The sequence below is a fragment of the Lissotriton helveticus genome, chromosome 12, assembly GCF_964261635.1.
Source record: "Lissotriton helveticus chromosome 12, aLisHel1.1, whole genome shotgun sequence".
NCBI classification, from domain to species: Eukaryota; Metazoa; Chordata; class Amphibia; order Caudata; family Salamandridae; genus Lissotriton; species Lissotriton helveticus.
Genome location: NC_136073.1, coordinates 140,912,193 through 140,926,633, shown reverse-complemented (window position 1 = coordinate 140,926,633; position 14,441 = coordinate 140,912,193). Strand labels below are relative to the sequence as shown.

At 45.2% G+C, this 14,441-nt stretch overlaps 1 non-coding gene across 1 annotated transcript; it reads right to left on the bottom strand.

Moving 5' to 3' along the window:
- Window positions 1-463: 463 nt before the first annotated feature.
- TRNAG-GCC (transfer RNA glycine (anticodon GCC)) lies at window positions 464-534 on the bottom strand. The gene has a single exon. It is a non-coding gene; the product is annotated as a tRNA-Gly (tRNA).
- Between the last annotated feature and the right edge of the window lie 13,907 nt (window positions 535-14,441).

The window sequence follows — 14,441 nt, the reverse complement described above, 5'->3', positions numbered from 1 at the left end:
TACCTCAGCTCCCGCCATAAGAACTTGAAGGCGGTTGATGCCGTTTAGGATACACGGCAACCGCCGTTAGGAATTCCGCGGCCAACACCACCAGGGAAATGAAATGAAATGAAATGATTACGCTCTTGTATAGCGCACGACTACCCGTAGGCATCTCGGCGCTTGCTTAGGGAACCCGTCCTGGTATTCCCCTGTGAGATACCCCAGCAGGGTGTCCACAAGGTGAAAGCCAGGCATCCCGCCGCGAGGGGCCGTAGTGGAGATTAAGCAAGCTATTGCCCAGAGTCGCAGAGTGTGACCCCGTGAGTTGAGTAGGTACCGGAACGAGAATTATCGAGTCCGTGGAATTTATGAGCCCGAGACCCGCCGAGGCGGGGAATCGAACCCTGGTCCACGGCTGATCTCAGCTTCCGGGTCTGCCGCCTCTAACCACTGAGCCACGCTTCTCCACTAAATATTTAGCTGCATTGGCCGGGAATCGAACCCGGGCCTCCCGCGTGGCAGGCGAGAATTCTACCACTGAACCACCAATGCCTCATTCAGGCCACCGCTGATGGTGGAAGAAAACGGCCCGAGCTGCCGATTATTTTCAGTAAGACACGCGGAATGAGACGTGACGGTTCACAGTGAAGGAACCGTAATTGCTGGATGAACTTGGCCTGGGAGCAGTTACTCAAATGACTTCTTCACACAAACGTGCTGTGCATGAATCCTCCACCAGAGAGCGCCAGAGAGCACCGAGCTGTGCGAGCAGTGAGATCAAGGGCGGTGTGCAGGTCGGCAATCGAGTCCCCGGCTCCCCGTGTCTCACTGGAACTGCTCATCAAGAAGCTCCTGAAGCAGCACAGCGCGTGGAGGTAAGCTGTGGAGGCAAGCGCGGCCGCCGATAGAGGCGGCTGCGAAGTAAGAGCCCGGGGTGCGGACCGAGGGGCTGCCCGACTAGGTCTCTCAGCCTGCGGTTCCCCCGTGCGCCCCGCTTGCCTGCCCCCCCGCCCCTCAAGACACGCAAAACAACCACATACCACAGTCCCACAGTGAAACTCTTTGCTATTCTGGTGACCCACCAGCATTGTCAAACGGAGCCTCTGCCGCCCATGCAGACATCCCTTTCAGGTCTGGTTACTGCTGTCCTTAAAAGTGACCCCTGAAGACTCTTGAAGCATCCGAACTTCCTCTGTCAAGTGAATAGTTGGGTGTTCACATTGAGCAAAGCACAAAGTCTGTGCAACCACCCCAGCCTCTAGAGACAGGTGACGAGGTGTCATCAGAAAGATATAAAGACCCAGCGCTGAAGCCCCCTCGTTATTCGTGTGTGTGTGCAGACTTAGACACATTCACATACACAAGTCACACAAGTCAAGTACAGGTGACATAATCAAATAAAGAGGCTCACTGGCTCGAACTACATCGCGCTGACCCCCAGTTAACGGCACCCAAGGATGTCGCTCAAAAAGACTCAGTCTAGCACGGAGGAGGCGTAGGTGAACCTTGAATGCCCAACACAAAGAAGGAAAACAAGGAGCATAAGCTCTAAAAAAAACCAGGAAACAGTTAATGGCAACTCCCTTCCCCAAGGACTCATCACACATTTCTTTCAGGCTTCTAGTGGCTTAACTTCCTGGGACGATAGTCAACGAGAGAGCGCCTCCACACCGGGGCCACTAAAGACCTATCAGGACCAGAGGGGCCTTAATTCTTGCGAGTTTGCCATCACGGAGAAAATCGGGAGTCCCGAAGCATGTCTCCAGCCCGCCGTCAGGGCGAAGAGCCCGATCAGGATTACAGCCGATATTCACGTGAGACCCACAGTGGGGGCAAAAGCGGAGGAAGACACCGAGGAACAAAACGAGGCACTTGCAGCCACTTCTCCAAAGAGCATAGGCAAGCAATCGCACACATTGGAGATACCTCGGGTAAAACAGAAGACCACCTCACCTGAAATGGCTACACTAACAACATCATTTCTGCCTAAATTAGAGCAGTCAATTGAACGAACACTCGAAGCAACACCAATAAATCCAGGAAAAATTGACGTCCTGAGAACACCACAATCCGAGGGATGGAGTCCGTTGGGCCGAACACCTCAGCAAAATGCAGCCGAAGAAGCCATCCTCAAAGAATTAAACCTGTCTGCCATAAGAGAAGTTCAGGATGCAATGGCCAGAGCGCTGTTATGGCAGTCCACGAAGATGGAAGTACAAATCGATCTGCTGTAGTCAATTGCCCAGCATCTGGCGCGCCAAGACGACAAGTTGGCAAAACTAGAGGCCCTATTTGATGCCCACAACACCAACGGGGCTAACACCAACTCCTGTGCTGCCATAATAGAAAAATGGGCAAGCTTACCTGACGTTCTAAAGGATATGCTGGCTTTAGCCAAGGGACAAGGAAAGATGACTCCTCAAGTACACGACCGACATGCCCTGAAGACAGTGCATGTCAAAATGACCAACCATTGCATTGCGGTTAGTAGCCCAACAAAAGAGCGACTGGCAGAGCCCTGCAATAACACCACACCGGCAGATCAAGGGAATGGGGACCGTGAGGCCTTGGACCTTGATACTACAAGTGACGACTCATTTGTCGTTGCTCCTCTGGTGTCAAGGGCTGAAGGTGCTTCGGTAAGCGAAAAAGCTACGCTGTCAAGGAGGGCCAAAAAAAGACTAAAGAAACAACTGAAGAAAGCCAAGAATTCCAAAGCCAAAAGCAGACATATACCACCAGTAACACAAACCTCCGGAGTCACAGAAACCAAAAGCAGCCCTAAACCACTCTTTCCCATCTTCCTTCCCAAACATGACACCAAGGCCAGGAAGACCAGAGAGGCAACCCCCGTCCTAGGTGAGGCCCAAAGACATCCGTTCTTCCTCCTGGAGGGTCAAACCAATGAGGAGGCCCAACTGAGGACATCACAGAAGGAAGCCGGTGCACAACCTAGCGCCTCAGGCCCAGTGCGACAACAAAGGACAGATACAAACCCTAATTTAAACCAGGGCGAACAGCAAGGACTGCCAAGAGCGGAAGGAACATCAAACGAGGTGTCAGGCAGACAGCAGCTAGGAGATACATACAACAATCTTCTAAATTTAAACTCAACCCAGGGCGAGCGGCAAGTACCACAAACTGAGGAAGGATCACCGAAAGAGGCACCAGTTAGACAGCAGCAGGGAGTCACCCACTTAAACCCTCTAAACTCAAACTATCAGAGGCACATCTTCTTGGGAGAAGAGCAGACTCAACGTTCCGCTCAATATAAAAACCAACTAGAAACTTACGAGGTGCTGCTTACTCCCAGATACCTAGCAAAAGGCTCCTATGACATTCTAAATAGGTCTAACATTGTCCGTCTTGATGGTCACATTGACTCCCTGGCACAAATTACCTCTGAGAAGATCGAGTGGGTGATGTTCAAGAGCCTGGAGACAGACACCCACGGTGACTCCACTTTAGTTGGGTTTGTAAAACAGCAAGTCCAACAGGCTGTCCTCAAGGAAGCAACACAACTCGCAGAATGGGGTATTGAAGTCACCGCCCTCAGGGCACCAACATATCCACACGTCCTGACGCCCACTCACTGTCCTCAAGAACCTAAATCTGTCCTCAAAGGCACAAGATCCACCAGCCCAGATGAGGGGACGAAAGCAGGGAGACGAAGAACCCCGCTAAAAATTAACATCCTGCTAAATGATAGGCAGCGGAGAGTGCAGTGGTCTCAGCAAGGACTGGCCCACAGGATGGACACATGGAGACAGGGTCCCTAACCAAAGAGACATACATGGAAACAGAGCACGCCTAAACCAACCTAGGGGTCAAGATTGCAACTTAACCATCATTTCATGGAATATAGCTGGGCTAAGTAACATTTTTAGGGACATGGCCACCCGCGACTACCTCGCACAGGGGGACATATTGTGCATTCAGGAGACCTGGGCGAAGACTACCACCCCAATTGGCGGCTTTTACGAACATTTTAAATCAGCAACCAAAAGGACGATCTTTGGGCGCCCGTCAGGGGGCCTTTCGATCTTCGTAAGCCATGCCTGCAAATTTAAGACCACTGAACTAAACTTGGTGACTCCTGACCTCCAGGCCATCACTATAGAGGGGTTGAAATCGGGTCAAAAGCCCCGCCCTCTTTTATTAATCAATTGCTACGTCAACCCAACTAAATATCAAACACCCCAGGCTATGGAACCATTCACCACCATCTTGGAAGATCTACTCATAAATCACGTGTACCACGATGTATTAATTGCAGGCGACTTCAACATAAGAGGCCTGGGTCTGACCACCATTACACCTCCCAGCAAGAAGTTAGCCCCCCTGATTGAATTTCTCTCAAACTTCAATTTGCAATCAACGCACGGAACACAAAAAATTAGCAATCCCGCATGGACTGCTAAACCCACTTTCAGGAATGTTGCCACTATAGACTATGTCTTCACGAATGAAGAGGTGGCCCACAAACTTTGTGACTTTACTGTAGATGACAGAGATGAAAGCGACCACAGGCCCCTCCGAGCCACATTTAACCTGGCACGGGAACAGGTGGACTCTCAGGTAACAATTGGAGCAACCACAGGCGAAGAACATCATCTAGTTCTCAAAAGAATCAAATGGACGTCCAATCTTGGCCACAGACTGACTGATTTTGTAGCCAGTAGGGAGGCTGAATTCAGGTCACAAGATATAGAGAACATCACACACTTCTGGGAAACACTGACCAAGGATCTAATGAAGTGCTTGGGTAACACCAACCAACTAAGACACCGCCAAAATAACACCAGGCCAAGACAATTACAATCGCGCAGTTTAACACAGAGCAAGCGCTCACTTAACATGGCAATCAGGGCAACAAAAAAGAAGGGCGAATATCTGCAAGGGAGGGTTTCCACCTCCGCCCTACGAGCCAACTATAAAAAGAAAGTCTGGGAGCTGAAAAGGCAGCGCGCAGAACAAAACTGGCTCACAGTGTTTTCTTTAATTAAAGAAAAAGATAACCGCAAGCTATGGCGCTTCATCAACAGCCTGACTTCTAGCGGAGGGCATAAGGAAAACAGTGTCGCAGGGAATGTCTGGGAACAGTATGCCAAGCGGCTCTACACCTGTGAGCCAAACCGGGCTAACCCTGGAAGCCTAGAGTGGTCCAAGGCGGCTGCCGCAACCATCAAAACTCAAAGCTTGCCGTCTGTAACCCCAAGACAGAGTCGACATGCAAAGTACACAGAGGAGGAGGTTTTAAAGTACATTAAGGCAACCAGAACGGATGGAGCTCCTGGCCCAAATGGAATCCCTGCCCAGGTTTTTAAAACTGCCTCAGCCTTTTTTGCAACAACACTTACTCCTCTATTTAATCATTCATTCGCTACTGCGATTCTGCCAACTTCCTGGAAAGGCTCAGTCCTAATTCCCATTTACAAGAAGGGTGATCACTCGAACCCGGCCAACTACAGGCTTATAGCCCTTTTAGATATAGAAGCCAAGGTTTACGCCCGTCTTCTTTTAAGGGACCTGGAGGCCTGGGTGGACAAAAATGGCATTCTCCCGCCCACACAGACTGGCTTCAGGGCCAACAGTTCCACTCTAGACAACATCATAGCGCTCTCCTACCTGGCGAAGAAGGCCAATACAAGGGATAAGCTGCCACTGTTTTGTTGTTTTATAGACTATTCTACGGCCTTCGATCGAGTGATCAGAAGCCGACTATGGGCAAAACTTGAGACCTGGGGGCTCCCACAAGTCCTGCTAAAAGCTATAAAAGCACTCTATGAGGGGACATGGGTCCAGGTGAAATTAAGTCCAACAATTACAACAGCAAGAATCGAGACCAACTCTGGACTTAAGCAGGGGTGCGTTCTGGCCCCTCTACTTTTTAACCTGTATACAGCTGACATGGGGCAAGCCCTGAAAGACGCCAACTTAGTACCGCCAAGATTGGGGAAGCTGGTCCTGGGATCGCTCCAGTACGCTGATGACACGGTGGTCATGGACCACACCAGGGTGGGACTTCAAAGAGCTTTAAACAGCCTGGCGACGTACAACAAAGAAAATGACCTACGGATAAACGTTAGCAAGACCAAGATAGTAATCTTTGGCAAATATCGGCGAAAAAAAGAAGCAACATGGATTCTGGGGGAGAACTTAATCGCTACTGCCCCATCCTATAACTATCTGGGAGTTTGGGTGTCAGAGAGGGCCACCACAGCTAAACATCTAAAGGAGCTAAAACCAAGAATAGATAAAACAATTCTGTTCTTAAGACGCCTAAGCTATCGCTTGGTCAGCCCCTCAGCAGAACCAATGTTGACAGTACTCAGGGCAAAACTGATTCCCTCCATTACGTATGGCCACATTGCCTACCCAGGTGCATTCGAGAAAGTGGTCAAAGCGGCCCAGGCGAAAGCGTACAAGTTGGTGCTACAGGCCCCTAGACAGGCTAGGAATAACAGGCTAAGGCTAGAAATAGGCCTGAATCGACCGGAGTTGGCATTACTGGGGGACCTGATAAAATACTACATCAGAGTACTGAAAGCGCCCGAAAACACCCTAAAGCACTTCTTAAAATCTACATTGGGTGAAGTGGGCTCTCCATGGCACTCGAAGCTGGCACAAGGAATTGATCTATTGAAAATTGAGGGCAAAAGCTTACACCTCAATGAAATACCATACTCAGCCTGGGCACAAGCCGTAAAGCGTCAAGTCCAGTCCATCTCGTTCGAGCTTGATCTTCTATCGCTACTGCACAACCCATTAACGTTGGCCCTGGATAAGTCTTATACTCTCGGGAAACCCCAACCATACCTGCGAGACCCACTTACAACTCATGCGAGAAAGAAAATCCTGTATCTGCGCCTCCTGGCTCTCATGATCACGGACTTTAACCCAAAATGGGCACGAACGGACGGTGCCACCGCCTGTCGATTATGCAACTACCGCAGAGAGTCATGGTTACACCTACTATGTTGCTGTCCAAAGTTGGCCAGCGATCGTCATCGTTTGCTGCGCCCGGCCTTACGGAATCTAGGCCATAGAACCTGCAGAGAGGCCTCGGACTGGTGCTTCTCAGAAACTACGACCTGCCTATTAGCCAGGGTCGGTAAGTTTACCCACCAAGTCAAAATGGCACTCGACCTCCATCAAAAGGCCATGGATCCTAAGAGTCTTGACAATGTGCAAGGAGTACCATCTGGAGCACAAACGAGTGTCAGTCTACAGCTAACTTAGGGAACTCCCGCTAAGTAACTGGAACAACTGGACCCAGAAACTATACCAGGGTCGGACAAGGGTCCAATGAAGAACCCATCCTTGGTGATGCGCAGTGAAAACGTTCATGTCAAACCTCCACACTTTCCCAAGACTCTAATTGGCGTGAAGCTAAGGAACAGACAAAAACTTTCCTTCTTCTAATAGAACTTTGATTGGACAAAAAAGGGGCAAAATTAGCCATTATTCTATTTTAAAGTTGTACATATGGTTTTACTGGCCGACGGGCACATGGGGGGGGGGGGGGGGGATTGTTGTTCTTTGTGTTTTATACTGTAAAGATTTTAAGTAATCGCACAGTTTAATAAATACTGCTTTATTTACTTTATTTACTCTCAAAGGCTCTCATCACGAGGCCACTGCAGTTTGCATCAAACATTGCCCCAGCCACACTGCCAGTGATAGTAACAACACAACTACTAACCATCATACTTCTACAAGTGTGACAATGCGGACTATTCCAGGCCCCCAAAGCTATAAGAATGGCTTGGGTGGCAGGTAATAGTTATATTAATGTGTATTGAATTAATAATTGACTGTTGGCTAATCTCGAATTCGAACAGACAGCGCCACCATGTAGCAGACTTTCGCAAGGGCGATGTTGGCAATTAAGTACCGAACACCGGAACGACAGGCTCAAATTAAGGCGATTCGATTATCAAACCACTCAGAAGAACTTAAAAGTGCTAATTGGAGCACTCTCTGGATGTATTCGCACAGGTGATCACGCAACCATGGTCTTAGTGTCCCATATGCACATGACAGTAATGATTAAATTTTATGTTTTCCATATTTTAGTTCTTACTATGAGAGTATCTTATGCAATGGTTTTTATTAACTAAGCATATAATAAAAATGTACTTGCTTCATTTACTTACAGGCTCAAATTAAGCACTGACGCCATTCTCCGCCTCATGAAACGTCTACCCAACCCAACTCAGAGTAGCTCAATGCAGCGATTTGCACTAACTCGCTTTACTATGGATTTACTAAGTCACACAGAGCCACGCCAGGTGGCTTTGCTTCACTTAGTAAATCTCACTTAAGGTCTTGGCAGTGACGCAAGGGCAGCACAAGCCATTTCTAAATCTGGGTCCAGTTTTCACAGACCACCTGTTCTCTGGGTCAGGCTCCCTTGAAGGCATAGGTCTTTAAATAGCACACTTGCTTCCTTTGTATGTCAGAAAAGAGCAAGTGCTGTGCAGAGAATTATCCTGATGGTGTCTGTCATGTTGTGGCCATCGTTAGCTTTAGAAATCATATCGACAATTGTGGTCATGGCTAAATAGAGGTCATTCTTGGAATATGGAGGGCATTCTTGGCAGTTTCACATAAATAATGTATTTCTCTGATGTAAACAGAATGATGGTAATAAAAAGTTGTTTCTTTGCTTCAGTGTAAGACGAAATCATTAAATAATGAACTATCAATTATACAGTGTGGTTTAAAGGCGCAAATTCGAGCATTTACTATAACAACCACCACGCGAAATGACAGAAATTACTCACGTTTGTGCAGGTGTAAGAAAAGAGTTTCCTGGGGCATGGTTACCATTACTAGGGCAGACCTGCATGAAAGTGTCAAGTCAAGTCAAGTCAAATGATCTTTATTCGGATTAACAACATCCATAAAAGTACATACAAATAAAATGCAATTTAAAACAGTTTACAAGCGAATAAGTTGATAAAAACTAATTTATCAAAGTGGGGTTAAGCAGCATGTATCATAAAGTGCGAAATGCCTAATGTACAGTACAAAATAGATAATAGGGGAGAAACATGTTCAATTGGCAACTCAGACATAAAATTCATGTTATGTTCTCCCAGGGATCATTTGTCTCAATATTAATAATCAGCTAAATCAATGGTCAATTTACAAAAATAAATAAGTGCAAATAGTGCAAAAAATGCCAAAGTACTAATATCTATTATCCAAACTCCAAGCATGACCTCGATTTCACACATCTTTTTATAAAGCAACTTACAATGTATATCACTTCATCGGTGTGCAACATTTGGAGAAATTTTAATGCGAGCTTAAAGTCTCTAAGGTTATATTTACAAAGGGTCGGCCTTAAATATTGACAGGTATACAATTTATAGAAGCCACAAAAAAAGAAGAAGTGCAATAAACTTTGTTTCCCGCCCTGAGAACAGGGACAGTCCAAATCTTCCAATTTTTTATTGTAGCCGAGCGGGAAGCTGAGCAGATTTACTATGCTTCCATCCCGAAACCTGAATAAAAGGCTCCGATTCCACTTTCCTATTGGTTTTGACAAGTATCCATAAAAATTATTCAAATCAGTTAAATTATCACAACTTGAATCAATAATGAGCTGATAGTTGATAACACCAGGTTTAGTAGACTCAGATCGTCGTCGATCCTCTTTATATAAGTCAAGTAAAGCCCGTTTAATACTACTCTTATGGGCGGGTACAATAGAATTCGGGGAACTAAACAAAGAACCCTGACCCACGCTCTGCAGGCTATTCTTAACTGCATTTAACCAAGGTATGTGGTGGGCGTTATCACTTGACAGACAGTCAGATATTATACTGCGCGTCAAGGACGCTGCTGGATTTAACCATACCTTGATCCAAAAAAGAGCAGGCCTAGACCTAATGAAATCAACAATGTAAGACAATCTTAGTTCATTATGACAAATAAGTGTGGAGGCGCATGGGACTCCCCCCAGCACCCTCCTACAAAATCTATTTTCCTCCGACTGCAGACCGTTGCTATTACAGTATCCCCATACTTCAGCTCCATATGTCCCAGTTGGACGGCATTGCGTGCGGTATATACTAAGTAGGGGTGTTATCACATCTGCCATTTTCGGTTGTCGGAGGGATAGAATTGAATTAATTGACTTGCCAATTTTATTCCTCGCATAAGCAGCATGTGGCTGCCATGAGCTAGAGTTGGAAAAAAGCAACCCTAAATAGGGAAAAGTGCTAGTGCAGTTTAAAATATTATTACCAGATTTAATTGATGTGACATTGTACTTTTTTGGTCCGCAGTTCATGATAAATGATTTTTTAAAATTAGTACTTAAACCAAGGTCGGACATAAACGCAACAAACCCCGAAATTAGAATACGTAACGCATTCGGGGTTCGCCCCATTAATACTGCGTCATCCGCATAAAGTAAGGTAGTAATGGGGGAGCCGTTTATAATTGGAACGTCCTTGGTAATTTTACTCAGAGTGCTACTCAACCCATTAATATATAAAATAAAAAGCAGGGGGGCGAGTACACAGCCCTGTCTAACTCCTCTGCTAATAAAAACATTATTGGACAGATCGCCATCATTATTAATCCGTACTCTAGCTTTTAAGTCCCTATGTAACTCAGACAGAAAATAAACCAAGGAGTCATCCAAACCATAATCGAGCAAAAGTGACCACAACCTAGAACGATTAACAAAATCAAATGCAGAACTCAGGTCCATGAAGCCTAAATAAAGAGGGGATTTTTTAACAATAATATATTTGGCCATGATCAAATTTAGATTTAAACACTGTTCAACTGTGCCCACTTGGCTTCTAAATCCAAGTTGACTACAGTGCAGAACGTTATTATCTTCAGCCCAGTCCCTAATTCGCTTAAAGATCACCCTACCAAGGACCTTTAACGTATTATCGATCAGTGAAATCGGCCGGTAACAGGCGGGATCCAACCTGTCACCTTTTTTAAATATTGGCACGATTACACTGTTAGACCAGGATTTGGGAAAAGAAGTTTCATGCAAGTTGTTAAATAAATTGCATAAAAGAGGTGCCCAAAAATTAATTATTGATTTAATCTGATCGATAGAAAGACCATCGGGACCCGGTGCTTTGTTACTTGCGCTATCGATTATAGCTTCCTCGACCTCCAATAATGAAAAGGTCAAGGGTTCAGCACTGTTAGGTCGGGGGGCATTAACTAGAGAAGTGGCCGATATAGCATAGATTTGAGTAAAGTGCTCAACCCAAGCCTCACCAGTTATGTTGCAATTAATAGGGTTGAGGCTAGAGCCAAAAGATCTTAAGGACTTCACTTCTCTCCAAAAGCCTGCTGTGTCCTTTAACGTAGCGGTTCGCGTAAGAGATTCCCAGTGGTTAATCACCAAAGCCTCAGATCTATTGTATAGGGCAATTTTATATTTTGATCTTAAATCTCTTACCAATGACACATCCCTAGGGTTGGTTTTTAAAGCAGCCCTCAGATCCCGATTGGCCTTGGAGCAGGAAGAGTCAAACCAGCGTGGGCCTTGGACTATATTCTGCCTAGCTGGTTGTGAAGATTCTATTTTAATGGCCCCACAAAGGTTACCAAAAGCTTCAACAACAGCATCACTGGGACTCGAGTATGACAAACAAGTCTCTACGACCACAGGATATTTTTGAATTACTCTAGCTAAAATGTCTTTATTGTCTACCCCTTTCCACACTAGTCTTAATCTATCGGTGGATAATGCCAGATTTTTTGGCCCACTCTCTAAATTTAGTGCCGCTTTCATGGCCTGCGGATTATGTAAATATATTCTAAGGGGGTAGTGGTCACTATAAGCAGAACAGATGACTTCAGCTTTTAAGATTATGTCACTTAATGATGGGCATGTGAATATGTAGTCTATCGTGGATGCACATCCATGACCCACAAAAGTAGGTGTGGTTATATTATTGACACTTGAGCCCACAATTTCCATTACATTTAATAAGTCACGGGAGGCTAGGAGATTTTTCAGCTCCTCACCGTTTTTACACGGGGGGCTACTACGATATATATGAGCATTGAAGTCACCTCCAATACAAATACCATCAAAGGACCCATACTTATGCCCTTCCATAATGTCATCAATAAATGAGAACAGAGAAATAAAATTATTATTAGGATGAGTTACAAAATCATTGTTATAAAAATTAATAATGCACAGTTTCATTCTATTAAAATACTTAATGGCCATAAAACAGCTACCCAAAGTAGGGATCAATTTAATTTGGACCCCAGGTTTTATTTTGGACCAGATGGATAGACCCCCACTAGGCCTACCCATGTGAGAGGGGGAAGCTTTCAAATTAAGACAACAGAAGCCCTCCATTAATGGAGACGTAATACACCAAGTTTCTTGTAGCATCAGTATGTCACAATTGTTGTCAACCCAGTTTAACCATTCAGGAATTTTTAATTTCGGTTTTAGACCTGCAATATTCCAGCTTACAATCAATAAGTTGGAGTCCAGGGTCTTATTATTATAAACCAGATTTTTTGCACTCGTAACCAATCGAGGCAAATGTGAGGGTAAATCTTCGGGAACAACCTGAGATTCAAGAATTGGTGACAGAAATGATGCAACAGAGCTAGGCAAAGATGGTCAATCTTGCAAATCTAGGTCTGACAGAGGTGCAAATCTGTTGAACGTACTAAAAGGAAATGGGGCCGGTTGAAATTGCATGGGCAGTGGCTGGAAATACATAGATGAGGGATGAGGATGCATTGGTTGAGGTAGTGGTTGTGGAAAAAATTGCCTAGAGAGAGGCCGAGGATGTCTTGCCATTTGTCTATAAAAATAGCTTAGAGGTAACAGGGTTGCAACAGTGGAAATGGTAGAACAATTACTGTGTCTATTAAGAAGGTTCCTCACAGTCCCGGGGTTCTGAAAATTAAGGACTATGCAGTCGCCTTCTTTATCCTTAGTTAGAGGTCCAACCCATGACACCCTACGTACCGATAAAATTTCTCTAGAGATATCATAACCAACGCCTTTATGTTTAGACAACCAGTCTATGCATTTGTTTCTCAGTTGCACCCATGACTCCCCCTGACCCTCCCTCAACTGTGGTACACCTGCAAGAACCAAAACAAAGGGACAGGCGTCAGGAGGCAGATGTAAGGCGGGCCCCTGATGCTTAAACAATTTGTTTAACAATTTGTTTGACCCTTGTTTATCAATACCTTCAGTATTATTTGCAACAGATGATCTAGGCGCAGTCGTTGATGGAATAAGACCATTCTTACTGGTTGAGGCAGTATTGGTATGGTTTATATTAGAAAGAGATGTCGTTTTTCTGGGAGCAGGTGTGGGGGTAGGCCTAGTGGTCAAATCAGATTGTGTCAAATGAGGCCCTCCATCAATAGATCTAGGTGGAATTGTAGAAGACACAGTATGCACTGATAAAATTCCGGGATTACTCACAGCCCTGACCAAGGGAATAGAAGAATCCAGTTTCGTTGCTGACAGTGTGTGATTTACAGATTCCAGTTCTTTTATAAGACGATCGGCCCTAATTTGATCCAAAACAACAGACCCCCTCTTTTTGGTTTCTCCGTTTTTGACCAAGTTGTCTAATCTATCAAGTCTTTTAAAAACATTATTAAACTGACTGATCATTTGCTTTTCTATTCGATTAAAAATGGTGTCCACTATAGTTTCTATAAGGTTTACATTCTGCCTTGAAAGATTATAATTATCTCCCATTAGTGCTGTTTGGGTCCAGACAGAATTAGAATTCTCACTCGAGTGAATAGTAGATGCGACGGTAGTGCTGCCCATGTCTGCTTGATCTTTATCCTCCATAGAAACGGATTGCACCCTTGTAGATTTCTGTTTGTTCCACAAACTTTGGGGTGTAGGCTGATTACTCTGGATCGACAGTTGTTTCCTTTTATTGGCACTTTGCTTAGTAGTGCCTCGTTTGCGTTTTTCACCTCCCTGTTTATTGCTACTAGATTCCACACTGTCCAGGGTAAGTACCTCATCTGGTGAAGGTATTATAATAGTTGGAACATTTCCATTTAGCGAGGCTACAGGAGGTGTTAATATGAGTGCCGGTTCTAAGTCAAAAGCTGCCGGTGGCGTCGGTGCCAGATCTAGTGCGATATAATTGGCAGTATCTTCGTCATCTACGACAGTAGGAACATCAACAGGAGGATATGAGGGCTTGGCAATAATAACAGTAGGGGTTATATGCAAGTTACCGTTAGTACTACTTAAACTATTTGTGGTTGCACTCGAAATAACATTAGAGGTAAAAGGACCCATAGAAAACCTCCTCTCTGTCTCCACAATCTCGTTAAAGGCTGTGTCTATCAATGTCTCAAAAGATGTGATGAGGGACGCAGCGGTATCAACAGCCTGGGTAGATACATCAGTGTTAATAACGGTAGGCGTATAATCGCCCATTTTCGTATCC